The 19463-nt window shown below is 45.8% G+C and overlaps 1 protein-coding gene across 1 annotated transcript in view; it reads right to left on the bottom strand.

Moving 5' to 3' along the window:
* The window catches only part of NACC2 (NACC family member 2), a 58176-nt gene that overhangs the window by 19997 nt on the left and 18716 nt on the right, over window positions 1-19463 (bottom strand). The gene's annotated exons all lie outside the window — the stretch shown is intronic.

Genomic DNA, 19463 nt, shown 5'->3' with positions numbered 1-19463 from the left:
AAATTGCAATGCGCAAACGAGCATTTTCAAAAACAGCCGAGGAGGCCGTGCCCACCGCCGCGTTTGCTGGAAGGCAGAGGAGACGACATAACTCAATTCATCTTTAATATTCATAGCTGGGTTGATTTGCATGTTGTGCCATAAATAGTCGAAGCCGAGGTGAAATATGAGGTGCCCCACTTGCATTCCTAATTCTGCCTAAAATCAAATGTTCTTTATCTCTTAGATGGGCGCTGTGATTTATGCCCCTTTCCTTGCAACTGCAGGATTCTTCCTTCCTTCCTTCCTTCCTTCCTTCCAAGGCTGCCTTACCTATGCAGCAAAAGCCTCTGCATCTGCTCCAGGGAGAGCAGCTCCCTTGCTGGGATCTCATCCTTAATTTGGGAAGTTACAGGGATCCTGCACGAACCCCACCCAAAAGCCGCGGTCCGTGAAATTACAGCTAACTCTCAACATACAACAGCAACGGAGCCCAAACTCGCTGACTGAGACATTGGTTAGGTGATTTTCCCCCCCATTTTTCTGAGCACAGTCGTTCAACAGATCCCTGCAGCGCTTTCCCTTTATTAGGATCCATTTCCAGGCCCTTGTTTGATATCCTGTATCCCAAATAGTCCAAAGATGTGCAATGGAACTTGCACTTGGACAGTTTTACATACAATTTAGCGTCGAGTAATTTAGTTAGGACGCTTCAAACTAGTGTGGCATGTTCTTCCATCGTTTTTGTGTAAATTAATATATCGTCCAGGTACACCAATACTCCGCGGTATAAGTGTTCATGCAACACTTCATTGATAAGCTGCATAAATACCTCTGGCGCTCCCTGTAGTCCGAATGGCAAAACGTTAAAATAGAAACTGCCAAGGGGACAATTGAAAGTAGTCTTCGGACACAATAATATGCCTCACGCAATTCCATTCGACCCCACGTCCCACACTGGAACTCAATTGTTTGGAGCCTCTAACCCGTGTCCCTGACATGCCTATTACATCTGCTAATGAAGAGTCGGACCCCTTCGACTTTGCAAAAGGGGATGACGTGACACCGCAACCGTCATAAATACAAGTCAGTCGTCCAAAGCATCTGAATTTTGATCCACGTGGCCATGCGGGTGCCGCCGTGGTTTTAAGTGTGAAATAAGTCACATTTTTACTTAATTTGAATTGCTGCAAGTCGGGGACAACCTATAGATGCACACAAAGAATATATAGGGAAAAATATTTTGTCCAATTTGGTGCGGGGGGGTAAAGGACAACAGAGGAAACAGCAAAGCTCAGCATGGAGCCCATGATGCCCTGATCCTATTTGGCGCTCCTTGACTTACAACTCCTCGTTTAGTAACTGTTCAAAGTTACGGCATGGCTGGCAAAAAAAATAACTGACAATTTGCTCCTCGCACTCATGACCGCTGTAGTGTCCCCGTGGCCGCAACTTGGGAGCAAGGCAACCGGAAGTGTTTTGCAACCTTCCCAGGCAACGGACGTAGTCCGTGGAGGGAGCTGGATTCGCTCAGGCAACCACAGCAAAAAAATAAATAAAATAAAAAAGGTCATTTTGCCCGAGGCTGTGCAACTTATCCGTTTCCCTGCAGCGGATGCATTAATAACGGCAACAGACTGAGGAATCCCTAAGGAAAAGATTGAGCTCCGGCCAGGTCTTTTCAGGAGGATAGCAATAGCACTTATATACCACTTCACAGCGCTTTCCAGGCCTGTCAAAGCGGTTTACAGAGTCAGCCTCTTGCCCCCAACAATTTGGGTCCTCATTTTACCAACCTTGGAAGGCTGGAAGGCTGAGTCAACCTAGAGCCTGTTAGAATTCGATCTGCCAAATTGCAGTCAGTCGGCAGTCAGGCTCCTTATGGATGTCTTTGCCCAGGTGGCTTAACAGGGAGAGGAATTCCCGCCGGGCCAATGTAGCTCACCAGGGACAAAGGAAAGGAAGTGCTACACACACACACACACACACACACACACACACACACTGGTTTCGGCTTTGCACCGTTTGGATGCCCTTGGGCCAGCGAGGGAAAGGAAATGCAGATTGTGTTGCAAGAATCCTTCGGGGCCTCCTCGGCAGGACCACTTGAACCACAAAAGTGAGATTTCTCCAAAGCTCTTTTGCAACAGTCAAGAGGGGATCTTGTGGGTGTTTCTCAACCCAGAAACTTGAGGACTTCCAATTCCCAGAACTCTCCACCGCTGGCCGGGGAATCCTGGGCGTTGGAAGTCCACCTGCCTTCAAAGTTGCTGAGGTGGAGAAATGTAAGTCCTCGACTTACAGCATTTAGTGACTGTCTTTCGGACCGTTTTTCACACTTAACGACCGCTGCAAGCATCCCCAAGGTCACGTGGTTAAAATTCAAAACATGGCAACTGTCCCATGTTTATGACAGTGTCTCGTGGTCCCCTTTTGCGACCTTCTGGGAAGCAAAGTCAATGGGGAAGTCAGATTAACGAATGCAGTGATTCATTTAACAACTAGGGCAAGAAAGCTCGTGAAACGGGGCAAAGCTCACTCAAGCGTCTCACTTACCAACATAAATCTTGGGTCTCAATCGCGGCCGTTAAGCCTAGGACAACCTGTAAATCAGGGGAATAGCTTTCCTCCAGAACTTGCCATCCCTGGAGGCTTTTAAGAAGAGACTGGACAACTATTCGTCTGGCGTGGTCTAGGATTTCCTGCTTAAGCTGGGGGGTTGGAATAGAAGACCTCCAAGGTCCCCACTCTGTTATTCTATATTCTGCAGAAGTAAATCATCCTAGATGCACTGATACGTTTTAGGGAACTTTAAACCTTCAAAGACTCTTAGATTTGCTTGAAATGGTACTTTTCCTTCTGTTAAAATGGGCCTGGGGTTTTTGTTTTTTCCCTCCTCGCTTTTGACGATCAAATAATTAGCACGGAACCATTTTTAAAGTTTAGGCTGGGAGGGCCTAACAAGGCTCCAGACATCTTGGAGGCATCGGACAAGTCACCGCCAAGGCAGAATTCATTTATTCATGGATTTAACATATGAAATATTAATTTATATCCTGACTTTTATCTCTGTCTCTCTCTCTCTCTCTCTCTCTCATTTTTGCCTAATTCACTGTGGGCACCAATGACTGTCTACTTCTGGAAAAACAAACCTGAGAAATAACAGGGCTTGATTATTATTATTATTATTATTTTAAAAAGAGAGTTTTCCCCTTTTGGCTTTCAACAGGAAGATCTTTTTCTTACCCTGGGTGCTTCACTTGAAATTGATTTCTGATTTTTATGAACTGGCTGCCTTGATATCAAACTATCTGCTTTCTCTTGCAAGCACTGGCAGGATTGTTGCCGCCTTGAAAAGAGAGAGGAATAATGTGACCTGTGACCAAAATTGTTCTTTTTGAATTGTCATTCTTGCCTTTGCTTGTAACTTATCCTTGCTTTGTTAACTCCCAGCAATTTTGTTCCTTCTTGCTACGGTTGATCTGCTCTTCCAAATTATTTCTTAAGGTTAACTTTCATGAGTCCATGTCCTCTTCAGGTTGGGGTCAGGTGCCTTTGGGAAGGTAAAATCTTGATGATTCCTTGTTACCTCCGAACTCGTAAATAACCATCATAAATATGAGTCAGTTGCTAAGCAACTAGATTTTGATCGCGTGACCAAAGGAATATGCAACAGTCGTAAGTGTGGAAAGTGGTCATAAGTCTCTTTTTTCAGTGCTGCTGGAACTTTGAATGGTCATTAAATGAACTGTCGTAAGTCAAGAACTACCTGTAAAGTTGCAACATACATTTGGGTGAGTGTTATGAAGCCACAGCTGCTCTGGGCACCGAGGTGGCATAAGAGAGTAAGTCTTTAAAAATGGATCAAATCTCTTCTCCATGACCCGAGAAACACATGCAGTTTAACAATAAGGCTGTAAGGTTGAGCTGAGATTGCCCACATCTGCAACATCTGGAGATGGTCCTTAGCCTTGACCAAGGTCAAAGTCAAAGGTCCTTGTGTCTGGGTCAACCCCAATCTCCGCTCTTCAATAGGAGGAGAGGTTCTCCATTTTAAGGAGGATGGTTTTATGCTGATTTTTTTCTTTAAAAAAAATCTGATATTATTTTTGGTGGCAACAGCTGCTTATATAACATAGCCGATGGTGAGATGCTTGTTAAAGAGTGTTTCAGTTAAAAAGTCTATTTCTGGAGGCCATAAAGTGTTTCTCGCAAACTCAGAGGAGAAGTTAGAACATTTATGGGTGCCATAAATCGTAAAGTAAAGGGGCAAAAAAAAAAAAAACTGTTAAATTGCTCCATTTACCCTTTTTAGCCAATTTAATAATGTTTGTGAGGAGCATTCTATCCCCTGTAGGCATTTAGGCAAGGAGTTAGGAAGGCTAGAAGCAAATCTGTGACCTTGGGGGAAGGAAGGAAGGAAGGAAGGAAGGAAGGAAGGAAGGAAGGAAGGAAGGAAGGAAGGAAGGAAGGAAGGAAGGAAGGAAGGAAGGAAGGAAGGAAGGAAGGAAGGAAAGGTCCTATTTACAGAATAATAAAAACAAGGACAAATAGGCTGAAAAACAGCTTCTATCCCAGGGCAGAAGCTCTTTTGAATTCTGCTGTATAGTGCAGTGTGGGTGTGGTGTCGGGGGTTTCCGGTTCAATGTATGAAGGGTGAAGGATGTGTGTGTTTATTTTCATGGTCATGGTCATGATGTGCACTGAAGATGGTGTTTGATTTTGTTGTACAAGGTGCAATTAGAATAAAGTAATAAAGTTAAGTAAAGTTAAGTAAGTAAGTAAAGTAGGTAGGTTCTTTTTCAGGTGAGGTAGAGGGAAAATGAAATAAAGAAAAGATAATTCTTCAATCCCTCTTTCTGAGGCAAGGAGGAAAAAGAAGAGACAAGAAAGAAGATGGATGGATGGATGGATGGATGGATGGAAGGAAGGAAGGAAGGAAGGAAGGAAGGAAGGAAGAAGGAAGGAAGGAAGGAAGGAAGGAAGGAAGGAAGGAAGGAAGGAAGGAAGGAAGGAAGGAAGGAAGGAAGGAAGGAAGGAAAGGAAGGAAGGAAGGAAGGAAAGGAAGGAAGGAAGGAAAGGAAGGAAGGAAGGAAGGAAGGAAGGAAGGAAGGAAAGGAAGGAAGGAAGGAAAGGAAGGAAGGAAGGAAGGAAAGGAAGGAAGGAAGGAAGGAAGGAAGGAAGGAAGGAAAGGAAGGAAGGAAGGAAGGAAGGAAGGAAGGAAGGAAGGAAAGGAAAGGAAGGAAGGAAGAAAGGAAGGAAGGAAGGAAGGAAGGAAGGAAGGAAAGGAAGGAAAGGAAGGAAGGAAGGAAGGAAGGAAGGAAGGAAGGAAGGAAGGAAGGAAGGAAGGAAGGAAAGAAAGAAAGAAAGAAAGAAAGAAAGAAAGAAAGAAAGAAAGAAAGAAAGAAAGAAAGAAATGCACAAATTGGCCCCACTCTCTTTCCAACCTGCTCCTTTCCTAAAAGCTTTAAAGCCAGCAAATTTTCCAAGGCTGACTATCTTGGCAGCTGATTTCATTCCCTCTCAGGGCCCACTTTGCCACAAGGGCTTCGTGCCAAGTAAGAGACGGCCACGCACGTCGTAAGGTGAAGAACAATGCGGAGATGCCTCTCCTTTCCCACAGCCATCCTTGCGCGGCCATTTAACATCCTGGCCCCTTCCTCCTAACTCCCCCACCCGGAAATTAAGAAATGATTACAAGACCAGGCAGCTGGAAGACAGAAGCAATGTTGCTTAGTCATGGGCTATTTTCAGATTAGTTAATCATAAAACAATGCAAGGAACACTATTCCGAAGAGTTTGTTTTAGCAATGATTCACTGCAAGAACAGCAGAACTTTTAGGAAAACGGAAAGAGCTGTTGTTGTTTTTTTAATGGAAGGACTGGGGGGAGGGGGCGCACACTCCCGAAGGTGGAGATGCCAGAAAAATGCCCCCAACCCAGAACTGCATTCAAACGTGCTAAATTAAAGGCAAGGCACGTGGCCATTTGCACAGGTTTCCTTCCGCAGCGAGGTTTAAAATGACACTGTAATGGTCAGCCTTACAGTGTCGGAATCCTTAAGCCCGTCAGCTCCGCGCCCACGAGGGCTGAGAGACATTTCATTCTGCCCCAGTGGGTGTCCACTTCTTCCTTCTCCTCTACGGAGAAGCCCAGACAAAATCTGGAGAAATAACCAATATCCCCCACACCCCTTTCTCATGACCTTCTGGACCACCTTTCTCAGCTCCTTGCACACCCCGAGGACAGTCGGCAAGGAAGGCAGTTGTGCCAGCACTCAAGCCTTCCGAGAAACAAGCAGAATTGACGGCGGGTGTCTTGGGTCGGGTGGGCGTTTTGGTAGAACGGCAGAATCGGGGCCGAGCTCGGAGATCATTGTCTCACGTAGGGGGTCCCCGAACTTGGCAACTTTTAAGACGTGGGGACTTCAACTCCCAGGATTCCTCACCAGCATGGGGGGCTGAAGAATTCTGGAAGTCCACCAGTTTTAAAGTTCCCCAAGATTGATTGATCAATCAATCAATCAGTATAGAGCTGGAAGGGACCTGGGAGGTCTTCTAGTCCAACCCCCCCGATGAAGCAGGAGGCCCGATACTAAATGGCTATCCAGTCATTTTCTTGAAAACCTCCAACGATGGAGCAGCCACAACTGGTTAATTGTTCTGTGACGAAGCTTCTCCTTAATTCCAGATTGCTTCTCTCCTTGGTTAAGTTTCCACCTGTTTGTCCTAACTTTATGTGCTTTGGAAAATAAGTTTTGGAGACACCCCCCCCCCCCCCCGATCTAGTGGAATTTCTGCGCAGGGCCTAATCTTGCTAATCCACTTGCTTAGAATTCATGATGTGGTGCGCAATCAACAATTGTTCTTGAATTATTATCTCGAACCCTGGTAGGTTTTGGAAGGGAGGGGAGTTGCACATCTAACAAGTCTTAAATAATAGCGCAGGAGAGGAGAGAAGTGAAACGGGGAAGGAAAAGAAGAAGAAGAAAAAAGAAGGCAGAATCGCATCATTAATCAACGGGAGCTTCACTGCTGCAACACAAGAATAAATCTAAATTTTTAAGTTCCAGTAACAACCATGGACTTAGTCAATTAGACGCGCAGGCAAGGAAGAAAACTTTGGGATGGAGGATCTCCTCGGAGTCCAAGGTGCCTCCTGGAAATTTCGTGGGACATAATCCTGTGATTTCCTAGGAGCAGGGCTTCTCCGCTGAGTCTTTATGACCGGTGGGCTTCAACTCCCAGCATTGGGGATAGACTAGACCACCTCCAAGAGCCCTCCAAACTCTAGGATTCTATGTAACGACACCTTCCTGATTTCACTTGGCTGTTTTGGTAGCCAAGGGTCTACGAGCTGTCCTTGACTTAGTGTCAACTCATAACAAGCCTGATCGCCTTGTAGCACGGTTCCATGCAGAAAATCCAACCAAGACTGGAGGGTGTTTGTGAGCATAAGCTTCCATATCTGCAATCAATTTGTTTTTTGTGTGTGTGTGTTGTACAGGTCACCTTGAAGAAGTGAGGGGAGCCGAATGTCAACTCACAAAACATTTTGTATACACGTTTTTATAGTTGTCAACAGAAAGAGGAGGGGAGTTTCGAAGAGCAGGCAGCAGTGTGGAATCGAAAGTACATTCCATTCAGATTTTCTTCAAAGACTGATTAGATGACTGAAGCTTCTGCCATGTAAAAATCTAATTGGAGAGCATGATTGATGTCTCTTGGCTATGGATGTGTTTCGTTAGATGATACACCCAGAGATGTGGGGGGAAAAGCAGGATCAAGGGTGACCGTGAATTACATATCTCAGAACTGGCTACACCCAGACTAATGCCGGCATGTTAACTTCTAATAAATCCTTTGAAGCTTTGGGAGTATGGCTCGAGGCTCATGATTTAATTGGAATAACTGCCGGAATCCTCACACTTAGGACTACAATTGGGATTGGAACGTCCTAAGGGATTTGGTCATTAAGTGAGGCACGCACCCAACTTGGCAACCATTTTGGCTGCAGCCGACAAATGAATCAAGCCGTCATTAAACGAATCCGGCTTCAATCATTGTCTTTGCTTGCTGGATATCCCCTGGGAAGGTCTCAAATGGGGACCACGTGACCAGAGCAAGTACAGGCAGTGATTCAACTTAACAACCGTGGCAAGAAAAGCCATAAAATGGGGCAAAACTTAACGGAACCAATGTCTCGCCTAGCAACGGGAATGTTGGGCTCCATTGCTGTCGTAAGTCGAGGACTACGTATATGATAGACGTGGATTGCCAGTGTCTTCTTGTAGGATGTTATTTGGTTTCCCAGGCTGGGCCCGGGATTGTGGTTGTAAGTCGAGGAATGCCTTTACTTATTTATCAGACGTGCCAGGCTAAATCTCATCCCAAGTAAAGGGAGAAAATCGTGTCTTCAATTCTGAAGCTCCGTTTGTTACCTGAACGAAGCGACAAAACCAATCTAGGGCGAGATGAGCTGATTTAATTCAATTTAAGCATCCATTTAAAGGCAATAAGGAGTTTGCAACCCTGCGTCTCCCTTTGGCACCATCAAAGGCAGAAGTGGGACGCTTGTTTTTATCCAAGATTGCTTTAAACAGCACGGCTGCAATTCATTTTCCAGACACCTTTTATTGCAAAGGCTCACAAATTAAAGGAAGAAGTTGGAATAATCATGTCGCCTGCCTCAAATTTACATAACCAATTGACATGCGGTTTGCTCTTCCTCCTTGGCGCAGGCGGTGGGGGGGGGGGGAGGGAGCCCATTTAAAATATGCAAATGGGATTTTAACTCTTCCCTGGTTTTTGAGGGAGCAAAGGTAATTAATTACTCAAACTTGCAAAAGCAATGCACTTCCCGGAGGAGAAAATGCAGGGGAGATTAGTTACTATCATTTTTTATTTATTTAATTCTATTTCTGTACCCTGCCATCATGACTCCAAACCAACTTTGAGGGGCTCACAATATTAAAGAAAACAAAAAACCCAAAATAAATAAATAAATACAGTATGATAAATAAGAATACACTACAAGGGAAACATCAAAAGGCCAAATCTCTGGATAACTAACACTGAAGTATCTAACAAAGGATTCCAGATACCGTGCTCCAAGCTAAATGAACTTCGGCTATCCACAGTGAAGTGTGTGTGTGTGTGTGTGTGTGTGTGTGTGTGTACATATACATATACATGTGGATCTTTGGTTATTCGGGTTTTCTCCCGCGTAAAGCTCCAACTTTACGCGGGAGAAAACCCGAATAACCAAAGATACACATCAAATACCATGAAAACCTGAAAACCTCAGAAAATTATATATATATATATATATATATATATATATATATATATATATATATGTGTGTGTGTGTGTGTGTGTGTGTGTGTGTGTGTGTGTGTGAGAGAGAGAGAGAGAGAGAGAGAGAGAGAGAGAGAGAGAGAGAGAGAGAGTCTGATTTTGCTTGGATGGGAGACCACAAGGAGATGTTTCAATAATTATACACACACACAGACAGACACACACAGACTCATCTCCTTGTGGTCTCCCATCCAAGCAAAATCAGATCTGACCTACTTGGGTTTTTGGGAAGGGAGGGAGGGAGGGAGAAGAGCAAAGAAGAGAGGGAGTGGAAGGAAGGAAGGAAGGAAAGAAAGAAAAGAAAGGAAGGGAAAGAATACCAATTCCTAAGAGGTCTGTAAGGGGCGTGCGTAAGCGCACCATCGTGCCTACCGTCCTTGTCCTATTGTCCCCATTTATCCGTACCTATTTCCTGTATTCATACTCATGTTTATTCTTACATCTTGTAAGCGATTGACAAATCAAATAAATAAATAAAATACATAAATAAGATAGGTGGACAAAGTAGCAATGGGTGATGCATTGTTAGAAGTTATGAAGGACCAAGTTGGACAGATCTTCTTGGAGAACGTCTATCTATATGTGGTTGGTCAGCCTTGACTTGATGGTGCCTAAAATTTAATTATGGATTTGGAGACTAAAAATACCATGGACTGCGAGGAGGAGGAGGAGGAGGAGGAGGAGGAGGAGGAGGAAGCCACCCTGAACCCAATCAAGGGGGATGGCTCCCTTGAGGCCCTGATCAGCAAGCAGAAACTGGCAGACTTTGGGCATGTGATGAGAGCAGATGGGAGACTATGAGGATGATTTTGCCGGCAGAGGCGAAGGGAAAAGTGAGGGAGGGAAGAGAAGTGTTTGGAAGAGCCGCATCTCACTACTTACAGGGGCAACCCTTGGTTCAGTGACGGCTCAAAGTTACAACGTCACTGAAAAAAAAAACCTAGCTTAAGGCCCTTTCTCACCCGACCGTTGTACCCTTTCTGGGGATCAAAATTCAGAGGCTGGGCAACTGGCATGTACTTACGATGGTTGCAGTGTGTCCCCTTCTGCGACCATCGGACAAGCAAAGCCGATGGGGAAGAAGCCGGGTTCGCTTAACGACCGGCTGAACCGCTGCAGCGATTCGCTTGAACAACGGTGGGCAGGAAAGGTGGCCAAACTCAACCGAGCAGATGTTTCGTTTAGCAACGGAAATGTTGGGGCTCGGGCGCGGTCGTCAGGTCGAGGCCTGCCGGCGGCCTTTCCAATGGAGCAGCTGGCTCTGACAAAAGCGATGAATGAAAACCGCAGCGTGAACTCGCGAGGGGGGGGGGCTGTTACGTGCCTCGGTTTCCCTCCCCCCAGTTCTTCCAGGAACAGCCCATTTTCTTCCTCGTGTAAAACACAGCAGAAATAATTGCGCAGAACCGTTCGGCAAAATTGCACAGGGAAGGAGCTGTTTTTCTGCTTACTTGCACAATTTGTGCCTTTCAACTATTCCTCCCCCTCCCTCCTTTGACTCTAGCTGAGAAAACACACACACACACACACACAAAACATCTTTTCTCCGTACATCACACGCTCACAATGTACAAAACAGCCATTTAATCTCTGCAAAGCTCACAGCGGCCTGAGATACAGGAGAGGTTATTGCTTTGCTCTCTCTCATCTCCTGACAATTACCTAGGTACACCTCTTACACTTACCTAGGTACGATACAACCAAAGGGTTAGCTAGGTGTCGGATCCAAAGGTATTTACACAGTCACAAAATACCTCGGAAGAAACTCAGCCGGAAGGAGACACGGCTTCTCCTAAGTTTCTTTCTGGGACATTCAAGTGAAAACGCGGCGGTGGTTATTTCTGGCCCTGGTAGGTTTCGTTACCGCACCCGAGAACCCGCTAATCACACCTCTTCAGCCCGCTGTGGAGGCAGGGATGGCACCCCAAGGAGGAACCATGCACACCCCCATCACACTAATTACTTTGGGATAAGCCACGCAACTGCGAAAATAATTTCTCACATTTCTCACAGCGCAGCTGTTACCAAAACAATGGAGATACGGAGAGCCTGAAGGTCCTTCAGACCAAAAAGAGAGAGAGAGAGACACACACACACACACCCCTTTTAGGAAAGGAAAAAAGGAGAGAAACGTAGGGTTCTGCTCCCCTAAATTGCCCATATATATAAAAACATCCCATTGAAACCTAAGGTACGTGCTGGTATTCTTGCAGTCCTTCTAAGAAATGCTAAGTATTCCAAGAAACTTATTCCAAGAATTTATCAGTAGTCTCACCACGCACAGAATAACAGAATTGGAGCGATCTTTGGAGATCTTCTAGTCCAACCCACAGAGAGGAGGTCCTATACCGTTCCAGACAAGTAGCTAGCCTTTTCACTGGTTTATTGTTCTCCCTGCTAGGAAATTTCTTCTTAGTGCTCAGTTGGTTCTCTCCTTGATAAGTTTCCATCTTGTCCTGGCTTCTGGTGCTTTGGAGCAGGGCTCGCCAACCTTTTGAACCTCAGGGACCACCAAACTCATCATTTTAAATCCTACGGACCAGAGACCCTGGGGAAATCCCCCAAAAAGTCTGCAGGAACAGACTTTTTTCCTGTTTTCCTACCGATCGATCGTTCCTTATTTGGGATCCCAGCTCTGTTCTCAGGGGGAAAGAGAGAGACTTTTGGCGTCATGCAAGGAAAGCAGCAGAAGCAGCAGAAGTCTTTCTTTCTCTCTCCCAAACTCCGCCAGAAATGAGTCTTTGCCGGCACAGCCTCTTGGGGCAGGAGGCCTTGCAGGGTCCCAAAGACTCATTTCTGGTGGAGTTTGGGGGAGAGACAGAAAGACTTTGGCTGCTTCCCTTGCATGCAGCCAAAAGCAGAAGAAAGAAGCGGAAAGCAGCAGCCCGGTGGCCAGGCCAGGCCCGTGGGGTGAGTGGGGCAAGTCCCCCCTCTGCCCATTCCCCCCTTCCCTCACTACCCCGTGTTGTTCGCAATGCAAGCAATGCAAGCCTTGTGTTCCCATAGGTCATGTGGGCGGCGCAGCCTTGTGTTCCCACACAGCCTGGATTAATTGCTTTGGGGGTGACATTTCTCTGCGGACCACTAAAATTTTCTCGCGAACCACCAGTGGTTCCCCGTCCCACTGGTTGGTGACCACTGCTTTGGATAATAGGTTGACTCCTCCCTTCTTTGGGGCAGCCCCTCAAGTGTAGGAACACTGCTATCATGTCTCCCCTAGTCTTTATTTTCACTAGACTAGCCCCATACCCAATTCCTGCAACCATTCTTTTCTTAACTGGAAGGAAGACCACTTGAGGAACCTCAACAGTTGCTATCAGCATCGAGAAAGGATGGAGAATTAAAAGCCCCAATGTGGAAGTATTAGAAGTTACCCAACACACCTTCTGAACTGCATGGAACCTACACGATTGTGTCCTTGATAACAACTAGGAAAGTGTTCCTTTTACCATGCAACTTTCCTTCTTACCTCACCTTCAAGCAAGTCAGCCTGCTGTTATCTTCAACCAGGGCAAGACCTACATTCCTTACTACACAGACACCTCCCTGGGTCTCAAGAAAGCTTTGAAATGGATGCCAGAAGTCGTCCCTCTCCCCCCTTCTAATTTACTCAAGGGTAAAGATAAGGAATTCATTCGGCCTCTCTTTGGTTTAGGAGAGTCATCCTGTTGCCATAACAAGAAAGAGGAACTCAATTGGCATCCAGGCCTTTGATAAGCCAATGCCTACGTGTGTTTTACAAGGTATAAATTTTCTCTTTGCAAAACCAAGGTTGAGAGGTTGTCACCCCCACCTAACCTTCCACTTCCTTCCGATGATCGTAAATTCAATCCGCCTCTATTCTTTGGAATTTGGTGTGATTTACCAATTACCTGAACAACAAATTATTGATCTTGGCTCTGCTTCCTTATCAAAGAAACCAGCTTCTGGATTGCAGTCTTTAGATGTGAGTTTTTCACCAAACCCAACTGGATTAACAAATGTAATTGCTGTGCCTCCCCCCGGATTCTGGCTCCTCGTGCATTGAACTCTGGATGAGTTTCTGACAACCGCAGATTAACCCAGTGCAGCTTTTTTTAAAAAAAATTATATGTATGTATATCCCACATTGATTGTTTTACACATAAGTTGTGGGACATAATCAACACATCTTCCTCCTCCTATTCCCCCCCAAATAACCCTGTGAGGTAGGTTGGCTGAGAAAGGGAATGGGCAAGTTGGCTTTTACACCTAAGGCAGGACTAGAACTCCTGGCAACTGGCCCAAAGTCACCCGCCCGGCTTTCGTGCCTAAGATGGGACTAGAACTCCCAGTCGCCTGGCGACTGGCCCAAAGTCACCCACCCAGCTTTCGTGCCTAAGATGGGACTAGACCCAAAGTCACCCACCCCCCCCCCCTGCTACGTGCCTAAAGATGGGACTAGAACTCCCAGTCGCCTGGCGACTGGCCCAAAGTCACCCACCCGGCTTTCGTGCCTAAGATGGGACTAGACCCAAAGTCACCCGCCCGGCTTTCGTGCCTAAGATGGGACTAGAACTCCCAGTCGCCTGGCATGCTGGCCCAAAGTCACCCACCCGGCTTTCGTGCCTAAGATGGGACTAGACCCAAAGTCACCCACCCGGCTTTCGTTGCTGATGGGATGCTAAGATGGGACTAGAACTCCCAGTTGCCTGGCGATTGGCCCAAAGTCACCCACCCGGCTTTCATGCCTAAGATGGGACTAGAACTTCCAGTCGCCTGGCGATTGGCCCAAAGTCACCCACCCGGCTTTCGTGCCTAAGATGGGACTGAAAAGTCACCCACCCGCTTTGTGCCTAAGATGGGACTAGAACTCCCAGTCGCCTGGCGATTGGCCCAAAGTCACCCACCCGGCTTTCGTGCCTAAGATGGGACTAGAACTCCCAGTCGCCTGGCGACTGGCCCAAAGTCACCCACCCAGCTTTCGTGCCTAAGATGGGACTAGACCCAAAGTCACCCACCCAGCTTTCGTGCCAAACGCAAGACTAGGACTCCCTGTCTCCTGCTTTCTAGCCTGGTGCCTTCACCACTTGAACGTACTGGCTCTTTTCGACTGTACGAAGCCAGCCAAGGTATCCCATGAATGAGGAGGGGCAAGGGAAGAGATAAGCAGGGGAGGAAAATATTATTTGCGCTAACGATCCTTACAGTACTACAAAACCTGTTTTTCCTAGTGAAATAAAATATAATGTAAATATAATAGTAATGATAAGATAAAGTAATGATAAGTTATAACTGATTATAATGAAATGAATGATTAGATCATGTAATAGTTCAGATTTGCTCGAAAAGAATGATGTGAATTTATAATTAAAGTCTGATGAGGTATTAATAACAATATAATATAATAGGCATAGTTGATATAGTATGAATTATAAAGACTGCTGATATTGTGCACAGATGATATGTACCAACTGGCAGACTGTACAGTGGAAAGGTGGTTTTATTTGTTGTTTTATGTTTGTGTTTGTTTATGTTTGTTGTTAAAAGAATAAAAAAACTGATTCCCCCAAACCCCCCTATTTTCCAAGCTGGCTTAACCTTTTCGTCTGCACGTATTCTATTGCAAGTTTTGCCCTCTGTAAGTTTTTTCACACTGTGAGAAAACGTGTGTGTATGTGTGTGTGTGTTTAAAAAAGGCATTCATCATGTAAAGCTTATTTTCTTTTTAACCCACTCACAGAAAATCCCCATAATATCCCATAATAGCACGGGAGGGGGGGCCTCCACCAGGGTCAGGGTAAAGTTAAAGAACCGAGGCCAGCGGCCTGAGGCCGCCCAAGACAAATGTCTCAACAGCAATAAAAGCTGGATAATGCAGACAGCATTAACATTTTAATTGTTATGCTTCTTTTTTTTTAATCTCCTTTCACACTAGCGACTTTGCAGCCTTTAAAAAAAAGAGAAGAGAGGGAAAACTGCTGAGATCAAAAGAACAGCCAACAGCCTCATAAAAACCGGAATTGGAATTTAACTCTTTAAGAATTAAGAGGAGCAACACCACTTAAGGTGTATAAACAGCAGGGTTTGGTGGTTCCCGCAGCCTCAGCCAAGGCAGATAGCAGAATAACAGAGTTGGAAGGGACCTTGGAGGTCTTCTAGTCCAACCCCTTGCTCAGGCAGGAGGCCCTATACCATTTCAGACAAATGCCTGTCCAATCTCTTTAAAATCTGCAGTGATGGAGCACTCACAAGTTCTGGAATTCTTCTGATTAATTGTTCTCACTGTCAGAAATTTTCTCCTTAGTTCTAAGTTGCTTCTCTCCTTGATTAGTTGCTTCTTGTCCTGCCTTGAGGTGCTATGGAGAGTAGCTTGACCCCCTCTTCATTGGGGCAGCCCCTCAAATATTGGAAGGCTGCTGTCATGTCACCCCTGGTCCTTATTTTCTTTAAGATAACAGACACCCTTAATTCTGGCTTGTTGAAGAAGTGTTAATGGTCACCAGGCTTCCAAAAACCCACCCTTGTTTTTTCCAAAATAATTTGGAATAATTCAGGCAGCCCTCAACTTACAACTACTTGTAAGTGTTTTTTGGAGATTCTCAGTCATCCAGGCCATGGTGGTCCCCCAAGGTGCTTTTTCAAGAGGAGACGGGGTCAACTTAATTCTCCAAAGCACCAGGAGGCAGGACAACAAACATGGAACGGAAACTAACCAAGGAGAGAAGCAACCTGAAACTATGGAGAAACTTCCTGAAAGTGAGAACAATTAACCAGTGGAACTGCTTGCCACCAGAAGTTGTGGGTGCTCTCATCACTGGAGGTTTTCAAGCAAAAAAAAAAAAGGTATGTCTGGAATGCCTGAGCAAGGGGCTGGACTATGAGGCCTCTAAGGTCCCTTCCGGCTTTATTCGGATTGATTGATTGGTTCCACGCTAGGAACAACTGCTTAACGGCCTCGAATCTATGATTCCTTCCAATCCCACAGCATCACAAGAACCAGATCAACAGTTTCCAATTGCTCACAGACATGACTTATGGTCATTCACTCCGAGGGTTCCTCTTAACCAATTCCGCACGGCGGTTCAGCAAATTAGGGGAAGAAAGGAAGCCATGAGGCACAGGTGGGAAAGGCAAGGCATCCAGGCGGGCTCAGAAGGAAGGAAGCTTAGACGGACCGAGGAAAACCTGGCCGGGCCGTCCTGATGCGACACGCAGGCACAGCTGGTCCTCGAGTTTCGACCATTGCTAAGCAAGGTGGCCTTTGAGAGGGCGGTGCCCAATTTTATGATCTGTTTCCCCACAGTTGTGGTGTGATGACCCAAAGGGGCGTGGCACAAAAGCAACAAAGTCGCAAAAGTAGGTAAAGTCCCTATAATACCTCCAACTTGGCCCCCCAATGTCCAGTTATCATCGACTGGAGAAAAAACTCTCCCAGGAACAGTGTTTAAAGGGAAGAAATTCAGTCCAAACCCAAAGTACATCTAAATTATAAATAAAAACCAACACAAACCACGCTGCAGCAATTAACGAGATAGGGCAGGATAAGGAATTGCCGACTTCAAAAGACAACAAAACACACACAGTTGGGAGGACGCCAGAACCCAGATAAGACTTGACAAACAAAGATAATGCACACTTTGCTTCCAAACGCCCTTTTTAAATCCTGTTTTCCCAGCTGCAGCTAATGAAGGGAATCAGGGCCCTTTTCTCCCCCGTAACCCATGTTGCTCCCTTCTCCGTTCTTCCTTGTTTACCCTAGGATGAAGACGGGGTGGGCCTGGGTCTTCCTCTGAATGCCCAGCCGGACTGTGTCTTTCCCGTTTCCTCCACAGCCACCGGAGCCACACTCCCACTGCTCAACCTACCCCTCGGAATCAGATTCCAACAGGGGCATGACATATGGCCGTTCAAAGTCGATAGAAGTTGCTGGGGATCATTTTTCACACTTATGACCGTTGCGTCATCCCCGTGGTCACATGGCCAAAATTTGACCGTTCGGCAACTGGGGTGTATCGATGACAATTGCAGGGTCCTCGGTGTGTGTGTGTGTGTGTGTTTCACGTGATCTTCTTTTGTGACCTTCGGGCAAGGAATGCCAATGGGGAAGCCAGATCCGCTTAACAACCGGGCGACCAACTTAACAATTGCAGCGATTCGCTTAAAAAAACGATGGCAGGAAAAGTGGTTAAAATGTGTGTGTGGGGGGAACAACTTCCCTTAGCAGCTGTTTCACTTAGCAGCAACAATTGTGGCCATAAAAGTCGAGGGATTGCCTGTAACCCTTTCTTGAATCCCTATAAACTCGATCCTTGTTCCTCTGGAGCAGGAAGAGCCCAGATTCTCGGCTGCAGAGCTGGGAAAGGAATATTTCTGGTTTCCTAGAGACCAGCACAACATCCGAAGGCACCTGGGCTCCCAAGCCGAGTCTCCCCCACGCCAGAGGGAGGGATTGCTTGTTCTCCCTTAAGGGAACTTCTGGAGCCCAGCTCCAGGGCCGAAAGTAACATCCATTAACCTCTGCAAAGACCTCCCCCCATTATCACAAACCTATGCCCTGCTTTCTGTCTTCCCCCAAACAGGGGAGCTCCTCTGTGGAAAGAAACCTGGTTGGGTTTTCTGTTTAGAGAGGACGGGTGTGAATAAACTGATCTCATTATGAATGCCTATATATGGTCATCTGAATAAAAGGCCAGCTCTCTCCCTGGTCAAGCCGGCCTCAACTCCCAGACAAATTCCCCACGTGGGTGGGTGGGTGGGTGGAAGTTGAGCCCAAATAGGCACAATTCTCCTCCCCCCCCACCTTAGAAATGCAAATGGGGGAAGGAGAGACATCCATGAGGAATTATTTACGGAACACAGAGAGGTAGTCCTCGATTTATAAGCGTTCATTTAGGGACAATCTGAAGTTAGACGCGTCTATAGATGCAACTTGGGATACTGTGGGGTAGTCTTCAGTTGGTGGTCTGGAGCTCCAGCAGCCATTCAACATTATGAGGGCATTGAAAAAAGGGACCTGCAACCAGTCCTCATGCTCAAACTGCCCAAGGAGCTGCTGATCCGGTTCTACAGAGGAATTACGGAGTCTACCATCTGCACCTCTATCACCGTCTGGTTTGGCTCTGCAACCCAACAGGACAGACAGACTTCAGAGGAGAATTAGGACTGCAGAAAAAAAACAATGGCTACCAACCTGCCTTCCATGGAGGACCTGTATGCTGCACGAGTCAAAAAGAGGGCTGTGAAAATATCTACAGACCCCTCACATCCTGGACATAAACTGTTTCAACTCCTTCCTTCAAAAGGACGCTATAGAGCCCTGCACACCAGAACAACTAGACACAAGAACAGTTTTTTCCCAAATGCCATCACTCTGCTAAACAAATAATTCCCTCAACATTGTCCAACTATTTACAAAGTCGGCACTACTATCACTATTAATCTTCTCCTCACTCCTTATCACCCATCCCCCTCCTACTTGTGATTGTATGACTGTAACTTTGCCACTTGTATCCTTACGATTTATACTGACTATATGATTTGATTGCTTATTGTCCCCTATGACTATCATTAAGTGTTGTCCTTGATGATTCTTGACTCTTGACGAATGAATCTTTTCTTTTATGTACACTGAGAGCATTTGCACCAAGACAAATTCCTTATGTGTTCAATCGCACTTGGCCAATGGCCAATAAATTCTATTCTATTCTGTTCTGTTCTGTTCTGTTCTGTTCTGTTCTGTTCTATTCTATTCTATCCGAATTCCTATATTCTATTCCATTCCATTCCATATTTTCTATTCTGTTCCATTCAATTCCATTTTCTGTTCTGTTCTGTTCTGTTCTGTTCTGTTCTGTTCTGTTCTGTTCTGTTCTGTTCTGTTCTGTTCTGTTCCGTTCCGTTCTGTTCCATTCCATTCCATTCCAATTCCTATATCCTATCCTATCCTATTGATCATCGCAGAATCCTTCACGGTCACACAATCAAAATTTAGACAACCGGCATGTATTTAGGAGAATCCCTGGGGGAACCTGATTTGCTTAACAACTGTGTGACTGATGCAATTGAAGTGATTCACTTAACAGTTCCTGAATTGCTGTTCTGCTCTGAACCTGTAACATGTTTGCTTCTGTTTGAGTTTGTTCCATGTTGGGAGAAATCTACAACTG

Source organism: Notechis scutatus, chromosome 15 (genome assembly GCF_049901735.1).
Source record: "Notechis scutatus isolate UNSWTSFEM ecotype Mainland chromosome 15, rNotScu1.2, whole genome shotgun sequence".
NCBI classification, from domain to species: domain Eukaryota; kingdom Metazoa; phylum Chordata; class Lepidosauria; order Squamata; family Elapidae; genus Notechis; species Notechis scutatus.
Note: the sequence above shows the minus strand (reverse complement) of the source record. Positions and strands in the feature narration are given on the sequence as shown.